The 12,500-nt window shown below is 41.7% G+C and overlaps 1 protein-coding gene and 2 non-coding genes across 3 annotated transcripts in view; all 3 read left to right on the forward strand.

Moving 5' to 3' along the window:
* LOC125287271 (Na(+)/H(+) exchange regulatory cofactor NHE-RF1-like) overlaps positions 1-12,500 on the forward strand; it is a 61,726-nt gene that overhangs the window by 12,439 nt on the left and 36,787 nt on the right.
* On the forward strand, positions 6,893-6,974 carry trnas-cga. Its single transcript has one exon. It is a non-coding gene; the product is annotated as a tRNA-Ser (tRNA).
* On the forward strand, positions 8,231-8,313 carry trnal-uaa. Its single transcript has one exon. It is a non-coding gene; the product is annotated as a tRNA-Leu (tRNA).

Raw genomic sequence — 12,500 nt, forward strand, 5'->3', positions numbered from 1 at the left:
TGTTCAAGATTTAAGGTTTGCGTCATGTGTCATTTCCCTGAGTACTCAGGCAGTGAGTTTAAAAAGACAGTAAAACATAAAATAAAATAAAAATAGGTACTTCTAAGCTAACAAACTCACACACACACTCACACACACACTCATATCATACTAGCAGACTCACACACAGCAAAGTGCAACGCACACACAAACACACACTCACACACTCACACACACACACTCACACACAGCAAAGTGCAACGCACACACAAACACACACACTCACACACACTCTCATTTCATACTGGCACTCTCACGCACAGAAAAGTGCAACACACACACAAACACACACACACACACACACACACACACAAACACACACACACACACACTCACACACTCTCATTTCATACTAGCACACTCATGCACAGCAAAGTGCAACGCTTGTAAAGTGCTTGAGAGTTTTTCCCCCATAGGTGGATATGTTACCTCCTGTCATCCTATTGAGGTGATAGCAGTAGAATACCAGCTGTATCAGCAGCAGATCACGATGTGTGTGTGTGTGTGTGTGTGTGTCTCTGTGTGTCTGTGTGTGTCTGTGTCTGTGTGTGTCTGTGTGTGTTTGTGTTTCCCAAAGGCTGCTGTGGTAGATATATATTACTGTTTTGCTATGATGTGGTCAGATATTAACATTAATAGTAAACCATGTGTTAGGAATTCAGCTTGTGTGTGTGTGTGTGTGTGTGTGTGTGTGTGGTTGAGACAGAGTTAGAGGCGTCATTATACTCACATTACACTTTCTGACTTTCTGAGATTTTGTAACATCAGTAAAACATTTACACACACACACACAAGCACACACACACACACTCACAAGCACACACACACACACACACACACACACACACACACACACACTCACAAGCACAAACCCAACACACACAGACACACACACATTGAGCACAGGCTGTTACCAGGTGTGACAAAGTCTTTATGAGTGTGTGGCCTTGGAACTGTCCACAAAATGAACCTTTAGACTCAGCATGACAACGCCTAGATATCTCTCCCTCTCTCTCTCTCCCTCTCCCTCTCTCTCTTCTCCCTCTCTCTCTCTCTCTCTCTCCATCTCTCTCTTTTTCTATCTCTTTATCATTTTGTTCACTTGTCTATCTTCCTCACGTACGTCATCTTTTTTACATCTCTTTTGTGTGTGTGTGTGTGTGTGTGTGTGTGTGTGTGTGTTGTGGGTGAGTGTGTGTGTTGTGTGAATCTGTGTGTGTGTGTGTTGTGTGAATCTGTGTGTGTGTGTGTTGTGGGTGAATCTGTGTGTCTCTCTGTGTGTGTATTGCTGTAGATATTACTGTGTCAATAATGGGATATTTGGGGATTGTGTCCTTGTAGGCCATAACTGCTAGGTGTGGTTTAAGAGATTGATTTACTGGGAACACACACACACACCACACACACACACACTCTCTCTCCCTGCTCACACACACACACACACACACACACTCTCTGAAACCCATCATGGTGTGTGTGTCTGTGTGTGTGTGTCTGTGTGTGTGCTAGTAGAGAGAAAGTGGGTTTTATCTGGACAGATTTGTTTTCTAGAATAGCATTCCGGATATCTGTGTTCTCTCTCACACACTGACATACACACACACACACACATATTTTCTGCTGGACAATGAGGGAGGGGTGTCAACCTTACAGCAAGGCATAGCAGGAAACCACACAACACACAACGCTATCTTAAAATAGAAACACACACACACACACACACACACGGCCCCCTCCACCCACTGTTGTTAGTAGCAGCATGAGTTAAAGTGCAGAGAGAGGAACATTGCTTTATCTGTGTGTGTGTGTACAACATGAGTTAAAGTGCAGAGAAAGGAACATTGCTTTATCTGTGCTCACTGAAATTTTTGTTTTACATCTGTTGTGTAAAGCAATACAAGTTCATTGTTAGTTTTCCTGAATGGCTAAATGGTGGTTGAACAATATAGTCCTTGATCTGGTCCCATTTACACGGCATTGATCTGGTCTGGTCTGATCAGCTGGAGACTTTGCTCGCTGCCTTGCACAACAGACAGACCAAGGAAGTCATTTGTCCCCAGGGCCATTGAACTGTTCAATGCTTCACTTAAGGGAAGAGGAGAGATAGACTTCTCTGCATAGTCTGTCTGCTAGAGACCGACCGACCGATCGGCCAGCCGATTTAATCGGACGATTTTTGCTATTTTTTAATCAATCGGCATCGGCCGATTTTCTTATTTGGCCGCGCCGATTTTAAGTCAGGCACATCTGCAGCCACCTACTTGGAACACAGCGCGAGGTTTTAAAAGAGACGCTCTATTTAGAACTAAGAAAATCTTTGGTTTCAAGAAGGAGCAAGACTGTCTAAAGGTAAGGCATCAATTTTTACATTCCAGTGTCCCAAAGTCGTATATTTTCTCTTATGATTTCTCTTATGGTTGTAATCTGTGATGTTGCTTCATTTACCGAAAGTGCCCCTCAATGCTGGACCCTGTTTCTCCGAAAGCATTGTTGCTAACCAGTTAGCAACTTAGTAGGGTTGCCTATGGAAATTGCATTGCAACCAAGCAAGTTGCTAACTTAGTTAGCAACGACACTGTCCCGAAACACACCCCTGGTGACCAGCAGGCATGTGTTTTTGATCTAAACTATAGTAACGGACAATCTAAGTGAAAATTTAACAAAAAGAGGACGAAAATCCCTAACATGTGAACGCTTTATAACACTGTCATCCCATGTCCATTCGTTTTCAACTGCATCGGAGTTGAAGAAGAAATGAAAGTTGCTTAGCGTTGTGGCTACGAAAGCGTTAAATGCGCCGACTATGCAAGCCCCCCTCAACGCGGTGACTGCTATGTTACGATCTAAACTTAAGTAACGGACATTCTAAGTGAAATGTTAACAAAAAAGAGGACGCACAAATAACAAGTGAACGTTTTAAAACATTGTCATCCCGTGTTAATTTGTTTTTGCGATGTATACATGTTTGATTTGATTGCGAATTTGAGAAGTATCAAACGGATGTTCTCTAGTTCCTATTTCCGGTTTCCTGCACAGCATGCTGGGAGTTTGTTGTTTTATATTGATTCCTAGGTCTGTGGTATGGTAAGGCATGGAAGTTCCACAGTGAAACTGTATAACCTAAACATGTATGTATTTTGCCGTTTTGAAGTAACTATCTGAAGTTGTCACATCATGGAAGTTTTCTTGCACTCTGTTAAACATATTAAAATGAATAATTAATAGACTAACAGACTGCAAGAAGACTCAGAGTTGGTATTTATTTATTTTATATTTAATTAATATGTTGATTTTTTAATGTTCAATTTTTAATAAATCGTGTGAAGTTTACAAGTGTTGTGCCTCCTCTTACTAGTATGATTTTTAGCATGCCAATTAAGGATAATACGATAGCATATCGGCCCTAAAAAATCGGGCCAAAAAATCGGCAGGTCACATCGGCCATCGGCTGACTCCGGACGCTAAAAATCGGTATCGCATCGGCTTTAGAAAAACCAAATCGGTTCGGGTCTCTACTGTCTGCCTCTTCACCCCTCCATGTTTGGATACTGTCTGTCCACTAGCCACTTTTTTGCCACCGTCTTTCTGCCTCACTGTTTGGTGCTATATTAGCACATTAGCACATATGCATAACCCCTCCTCCATGACACAGCTGAACTGTGGCCACACTTATACCTTTTCTTAAAATAGTTATATATATAGATATATAGACTTTATTCTTGCACTGTTGCACTGTTGGACTTACTCATTTGCACTATCACCATGACACTCACTCACACAGAGCACCTTACCTTCTTACTATGCACAGAGAATCACAGGCTCAGTCCCTGCCTCAGTCATTGCAAGCGCCTCTTGATTGAGTAATCACCACTATGTGGATACTGTTTTTACAATTGATTTAGATTACAATTTTTTACAATTGTTTACACACGTTTTCCATAGCCTGGGTGTTCCCATGCTGCCTTGCGCGCGATTTGATTCACGCTGCTAAGGCAGCCTGGAGACCATGGAGCAAATTTTCGCCTGAGATAGGGAACCAATCACAGAACAGGGGGAAAGCAAGACTATGATGAGCTATGCACAGACGCATTTGATAGACATCCGTGGCACCCAATAAACGGATCTGGGCATTTTTTTAAAATACGAGAAAATGAACGTTTGGTTCCCAGACCACGTCTCATTGAGAAGTGGTGGCGCTAGCCAGGCTACATTTTCAAAACTCTGTGTCTATTTTTCAAAACTCCACACACAAAACCCACAACTGCTCACACAAAATGCAAAATGCCCCAAATCTCCAGCAAAATGACACACAACATTCAAAATGTCAAAAAAACACATGTTTAAAGCAAACAATCGCCTCACATTGCAAACACTTTTGTCATAATATGACATTTTGATACATCATGTACACACTGTTGCTCAAAACCTAAAGCTCTTCTGTCTTTGGCTTTCTATATGTATTTCCATACAAGAGTGAAAGTTACAGTATCAACAAAGAGAAGTTGAAATACACAGTAAAAATGCAAGCAATATTGAAACCAAAAATAGTGATTTTTCCCAAATATTTTGCTGTTGTGAATACAGTATTTTACAGCAAGCAAGAAAAAAAGCAAAGAAGAATACAGTGACCCCCAGATGTACATGGAGTTTTGAAAACACTGATTTAGTTTTTTTCTATAGACAAGTGTTTGTGTGTGTGTGGGGGGGTGGTCGTGTACAGTATGTATTCATAGGCCTATAGACCCTTTCAACTGCAGAAACAAACAATTCTACAGTAAGCGTTCCTAAGGCATTTCTGGAGGCACAGAAAAATGTATTGAGCTAATGGTACTGTAACATGGGGACAAACAAAAATAGAGTAAAAAAATCAAAAAAACAAATTTTACATAAAAGTCAACTTTTTTGTAGAACATTACTGTAAGCTAAAGTCCGACACTGTAATTTTCAAAGTATCTGCATTGGTTCTGAATATTTCAACCGGAAATCCTCTAGGAGCAGATTGAAAGGGTCTATACCTACAGTATATAGAGAGTATATCTATTCATAGACCTATACTAAGGCAATGATTGGATGGTGTTCAGTAAAGTAAAGAGTGTTTGCACATGTGAAGAGAAAGAGTGAAGCACTGGTGATTTAGTGTGTGGCATTTGATGGGTTGTGTTTTGAAGAACGAAATCAAGTTACTTCCTGTTAGATTTTTTGTGTGTTAGGTAGAAAATTGTGTGTGGTGTTTTGCAAAATGTGTTTTAGTCAATTGAAAACTGAGTCAAACACTGAGAATTAGTGTATGGTTTTGCAGATTTGGTGTTTGGTTATGATGTTTGGACGACATGTTTAGAAAATTGTGTGACAAGCAAAAGATTTAGTGTGTAAGCAGTTGAAAAAAACTGTAAGTGTTAGTATAATTTGTATTTTAGTATATTTAGTATATTCTTTATCTTCTACTGTCCTTATTGCTTAGTTGTGTTTTTATATTATATACTTTTAATTACTTTTTCTGCTGTTAGTGCATGTGTGTGTGTTATCTGTATGCTACTGAGACCCTGAATTTCCCTTGGGGATCAATAAAGTATCTATCTATCTATCTGGTCTCATTTACACTGCGTTGTAGACTAGTACATGTGTCTGTGTACGTGTGTGTGTGTGTGTACATGTGTGTGTGTGTACACTGCATTGTAGACTGTGATGGACTTCTCATTTACAGTTTCTATTTTTACAGTACCTGATTCAATACTATTTATACGATATTTTTACTATACATGCATGTGTGTGTACATATGTGTGTGTGTGTACGTGTCTGTGTGTGTACATGTGTGTGTACTTGTGTGTACATGTGTGTGTGTGTGTGTGTGTGTGTGTGTGTGTACGTGTGTGTATATGTGTGTGTGTGTGTACGTGTGTGTACCATGTGTGTGTGTGTGTGTGTACATGTGTGTGTGTGTATGTGTGTGTGTACGTGTGTGTACATATGTGTGTGTACATGTGTGTGTGTGTACGTGTGTGTGTGTAGACATCCACAGCCCAGAGAAAGCTCTTTGGAAAATGAACTAGAGGTATTTTTGAAGACAGACAGAGAGAGAGGGAGAGAGAGAACATACGAGAGAGAGAGAGAATGCACGAGAGAGAGAGAGAGAGAGAGACAGTGTGAACAGATTAGAAAAATATATTTTTTACAATTCTCAAATAAAATTCCAAATTTTAGCTCCCTTAAAGACAGTGATAAATTGGCCCACCTGCTAGGAGAAGGATTGACTGCTCAGCTGGCTGCAAAATACGTTACAGCTTGCCCGCGACGCGGGGACAGTGAGTCGGGACACTTTGCCACAATACCCGAATCTAATGTCTGTAATTAATCCAATGTATTATAATGTGTATGCTGCCGTGTGTGTGTGTGTGTGTGTGTGTGTGTGATCACATGCATATGTGTGTGTGTGTGTGGAAAAAGAGAGAAAAGTGAGGGTATACACACAATTTTCCATGTTACTGTTTCCTGTAATGCTGTCAATGTTCTAATTGTTATGCTGTTTTAATTGTGCTTTGGCAACACTGTACTTACTTACAGTCATGCTAATAAAACAACCTTGAATTGAATTGAATTGAATTGAGAGAGAGAGAGAGAGAACGCACAAGAGGGGGGGGGGGCAGAGATAGAGAGTGTGTGGGAGGGAGAGAGAGGGAGGGACAGAGGGAGGGAGAGAAAAGGGAGACAGCAGGAGGTACGGACTGTGTGCATGTGACAGAAAGAGAGGGAGGGAGGGAGGGAAGGAGGGAATGAGAGAGAGAGAGAGAGGAGCACTTTGCATTTGGTGTGAGTGTGTTCGTATCTGCGCTGCCGAGCTGCTTGTCTGCTGCAGCTGTGATGGCCGAGAGGTTAAGGCGTTGGACTCGAAATCCAATGGGGTTTCCCCGCGCAGGTTCGAACCCTGCTCACAGCGCTTCTCTTTATTACACACACACACACACACACACACACACATCTGCTCACAGCGCTTCTCTTTATTACACACACACACACATCTGCTCACAGCGCTTCTCTTTATTACACACACACACACACACACACACACACACACACACACACACATCTGCTCCACACATCTGCTCACAGCTTTATTTCACACACACACACACACACACACACACACACACACACACACATCTGCTCACAGCTTCTTTACACACACACACACACACACACACACACACACACACACACACACACACACACATCTGCTCACAGCGCTTCTCTTTATTTCACACACACACACACACACACACACACACACACACATCTGCTCACAGCGCTTCTCTTTATTTCACACACACACACACACACACACACACACACACACACACATCTGCTCACAGCGCTTCTCTTTATTTCACACACACACACACACACACACACACACTGTATCAGCGCGTTGCTTTTTCCTCTCTGCTGGCCGCTGGTCTCCCGCTCTCATGTGGACATCACAGCCTGGACTCTTTATTTTAACACACACACACACACACTCACCACACACACACACACACACACACACACACACACTCACTCACTCACTCACCACACACACACACACACACACACACACACACACACACACACACACACACACACACACACACACTCACTCACTCCCACACACACACACACACACACACACACACACACTCAATACACACACACACACACACTCACTCACTCACTCCTCCTCACACACACACACACACTCACTCCTCACTCACTCACTCACACACACACACACACACACACACTCATTATGATCAACCTTATCACAATACTGATTATAATCAAATATCAACCTATCACAGTGTAAATGTAAGATTCTGATTATAATCAAATATTCTGATTATAATCAAATCGCACAATGTGTTATTAATGACTGTGATGATATAAAGGTATCCGGTAAAACAGACACTACTCTACTGGTCAGGTATCCGCTAAAACAGACGCTACTCTACTGGTCAGGTATCCGCTAAAACAGACACTACTCTACTGGTCAGTGTTTAAACCCTGTACTTCTTTATTATTCTATGTTTGCTTCTAACCAGTTGTGTCCAGCCTGGGTCATTTGGTCATTGGGTCATTTGGTCATTTGGTCATTTCTTCATGTGTGAACCCTGCTACTGTTAAGGTTAAACTCACCATAACACGTCTGGTTAGAGGACCAGGATGGCCGAGTGGTTAAGGCGTTGGACTTAAGATCCAATGGACACATGTCCTCGTGGGTTCGAACCCCACTCCTGGTAATGACCTGCTGTCTGCAGCTGGGACTGTAGCACGGGCTTTAAGGTCAAATATATTATAAGCCAAAATGCATCCTTCATCATGATGCTTTTGTGCCAAAATGCATCCTTCATCATGATGGTTTTGTGCCAAAATGCATCCTTCATCATGACGCTTTTGTGCCAAAATGCATCCTTCATCATGATGCTTTTGTGCCAAAATGCATCCTTCATCATGATGCTTTTGTGCAAATGTGGACTGCTTCTTCAGATTGTGCAAAGTTTCCAAAGGATCCTGAACCTGGTCTCTTGGTCTTCGATATTAGAGAAGCTGTTCTCTGATGGTCATTAAGCAATAAGAGAAGAACCCCCTTCGATATTAGAGAAGCTGTTCTCTGATGGTCATTAAGCAATATGAGAGAAGCTGTTCTCTGATGGTCATTAAGGAATATGAGAGAACCCCCTTCATAGCCTGAAGGTTTGGAAGCACATATACTGTAGGCAACCGGCCTTATGTAAAAAATACAGGTGCAGCGTACCAGGATGGCTGAGTGGTTAAGGCGTTGGACTTAAGATACAATGGACACATGTCCTCGTGGGTTCAAACCCCACTTCTGCCAGATGTTTGGGCCTCCATCAGAATGTTGTCTTGTGTCTTGGTGACGCTACGTTCCCTTTAAACCAGTTGTGGGCAGTCTTGGTCACGTCTTTATACAGTATCTAAATATTTGCTTTTGGCCTCATCTGTGAAGGTTCAACTCACCATAACACGTCCGGTCAGAGGACCAGGATGGCCGAGTGCTTAAGGAGTTGGACTGAAGATCCAATGGACGGACGTCCACGTGGTTTTGCACGCACCCCTGGTGACATTAGGTGAATCTGTGTTTAAATCTGAATTGAACTAAATAAATATCTTTAATAAGGCTTAAAAGGAGAAAAATGCAGTTTGCTATATAAATTACAGGAATGGGTGAGAGGTGTGTAGACATATTGTATATACACAGATGTGTGTGTACATTTCTATGGAGGATTCTTTGAGTGCTGTGCCTCCTCGTTAGCAAGTCTCTGGTTATATGTGCTGACCCCATGCGTTTCTATGGATGATTCTTTGTCTCCTCATTAGCAAGTCTCTGGTTATACTGTATGTACTGACCCCATGCGTTTCTATGGAGGATGTGTGTGTGTGTGTGTGTGTGTGTGTGTGTGTGTGTGTGGTGTCTCCTCACTAGCAAGTCTCTGAGTTTGTGTAAACAAGCACCAGTGTGTAGCCACCAGCGTGGATGAGTCGCAAGTTATCTGAGGAGGGGTCAATCCATCCTGGGAAGACAGTGTCTGTGTGTGTGTGTGTTGTCCAAGTCATGCTACCGCCACAAATTCAATCAAATTCTGTGGGAAACACTGGTGTGTGTGAGTGAGAGAAAGAGAGGGTGTGTGTGTGTGTGTGTGGTGGACGCATGTTTGAGATGCGCACTGCATGTGCACTGATTTGGGTCAGATCTGTGGAAGCTGTGCGATGAGCGAGATTCAGTCCCTCCAGGATTTCGCAAGGATTTTTTGAGATTGTTGCGATCTAAAATGCCTGATTTCGCTACAACTTTTCTAAAAAAATTGCGATGGAAGTTGTGGTGTTTTTTTAGCTGTTTGTTCTAGAAAGAAATTATGAGAGGAAGTGAAAATTGCAAAAATAGTTGCGATTTCTTTTTTTCAATTATTTTTTAATTGAGGGTAATTAAGGTTAGTAAGACCAAAATTACACGGATCATCTTGATGCTTATTAAAAAGGATAACTAAAGGTAAATAGTAAGGGTTACAGAAAATCAAAGTAGGCCTACTTTATTTGTAAATACTTTGACTGGGGTAATTCACAAAGCAGTATAACCTTTCGTAGAACTGTCCAAAAAAGACAGCCCCCTAAAGAGATGGCATAATGTCATATGTTTCAATACATTCATATATGTTGTAATTCATATTAAGTTCTTATCTTTTTAATTATTCATATTCTGTGACTTGCATAATTACTAATAACCAACTAAGTATCTAGTAATTTCATATTGATTTAAACTATTAGACTACACTTTTCTTTAATGTTATTACATTGGTGGTGTGTAAGTCTAATTGACTGCCTGCCACTTTAAGGATGTGAGAGTAGCGTAATAACATATCTAAGTGGATTGGAACGCTTGCATCTCACTGTGTTCGGCTACGACTGGAAATAACTTTTTGCATAGTGCATTACGATATGTGGATAGAATTCGGGATGTTTTCTATGTCATTAGTTAAAATAAATGTTAAAAAATAACTTGTATGAAATCATTCTTGGATCATAGAAGAGGTAAATGTCTTACAATGTTATTAATTTCTATGATTTTGGTAGCACTGCACTACACAAACTGAGCCCACAAGCTAGCAAACATGACACGAGCTAAAAGGACATCTCCAGGTGTAAACGCTTGCCAATGGGTTGCATATTGTAGCCTACTCAAATGTCAGTAAACCAAGTAGGCCTTAATTAACTTACTTTTATAGCTTAGGCAGGGTAGCAACACTAGGTTGAGATGACAGATGCAAGTAAAGCAGATCATTAACGTTAGCCTTCTATTTATTGTCATCAAAACTGCAGAGGAGTGAACAAGTTATAGGGCAGTCTCTGGTGTCTGCAGAAGTGAGTGTGGCATCTGAGTCAATATAGTTAATTGTTGCCATCGCAACATCGCAAATTCCTGGAGGGACCCCCCACACACACACACACACATATACAGTACATGCACAGGCATGGTCAGCAGAACACACACTCTTTCACTTGAATGCACACACACTCCTGAAAGTTAATATGCTGTTTCTTAATGAGCTGTCAGTGTATCTGGATGTTGTCTATAGCAGCACAGCCATTGGCTAGCTCCAGTACAGCCAACGATGCTTTTTAAAGAGAGGGTGTCAGCTGCAATGATAACGCCAGTGTGCGTTTGTGTGTGCGTGGCGTGCGCCGTGCATGTGTGTGTGTGTATGTGCAAGAGTGTGCGTGATCATTTATGAGAAGTTGATGAGACAAACTTTGATAATGATGAACTGTAAGAGAGGGATGAAGATAGAGAGAGATAGTGAAGGAGGGAGAGAGAGGTGGAAAGAGAGAGGAAGAGATGGAGAGAGATAGAGAGAAGTGGAGAGAGAGAGGGAGAGATGGAGAGAGACAGGGAGAGATGGAGAGAGATAGAGAGAGGGAGAGAGGTAGAGAAGGATGAAGAGATACCAAGAGAGGTGGAGAGAGGGAGATAGAAGACAGATAGTGAAAGTGGAAGACAGTGGAAAATGAAATGAAGAAATGGCCATACTTCCTGGCCAAGGGCCCTCTCTCAACGGACACAGCTCTCCTCAGCACGTGCATTTAATCCAGACACTTACAATCGTGCAAGCCACGTCTGTCTAAATAGCTAATAAATCCGGTTAGCATGATTAGCACGCTGAACACATTTGTTCAAAAGTGTTGGATTCAAGTTGACTCAAGTTGACTAAGTTGACTCAAGTTGCTAAACTCTTATAATCTTAATCACAATGTAAAATGTAAATGTAAAGTATTTTCCCAGACTCAAAAGGGCCTGCTTGTTCCAAGGAGAGAAAGTATCACTTTGATACTTGAACACACCGGGGAAACTGAACAGCCCAACCAGAAGACTATGATAAACTAGCCAATTAGGCTAGGCCTACTTTGTTTACAATATGTCCAGGCTTCAGCTAGTGCTGCTGACACAGAACAAGAGCCCAATGTGTGGAGCCTAATGTATCTTAGCAGCACCTAAGCTAATACATATGTCCAATGTGTGGAGCCTAATGTAGCTTAGCAGCACCTAAGCTAATACATATGTCCAATGTGTGGAGCCTAATGTAGCTTAGCAGCACCTAAGCTAATACATATGCCCAATGTGTGGAGCCTAATGTAGCTTAGCAGCACCTAGGCTAATATATCTGCATAATGTAGCTTAACAGCACCTAGGCTAATATATCTGCATAATGTAGCTTAACTTGGCTAAATATACCTGCCCAATGGGTTGGAGGCTGTAGCTTAGCAGCACCTAGGGCTAATATATCTGCATAATGTAGCTTAACAGCACCTAGGCTAATATATCGGCATAATGTAGCTTAGCAGCACCTAGGCTTGGCTAAATATACCTGCCCAATGTGTGGAGCCTAATGTAGCTTAGCAGCACCTAGGCTAA

This window comes from Alosa alosa, chromosome 22 (assembly GCF_017589495.1).
Source record: "Alosa alosa isolate M-15738 ecotype Scorff River chromosome 22, AALO_Geno_1.1, whole genome shotgun sequence".
NCBI classification, from domain to species: Eukaryota; Metazoa; Chordata; class Actinopteri; order Clupeiformes; family Clupeidae; genus Alosa; species Alosa alosa.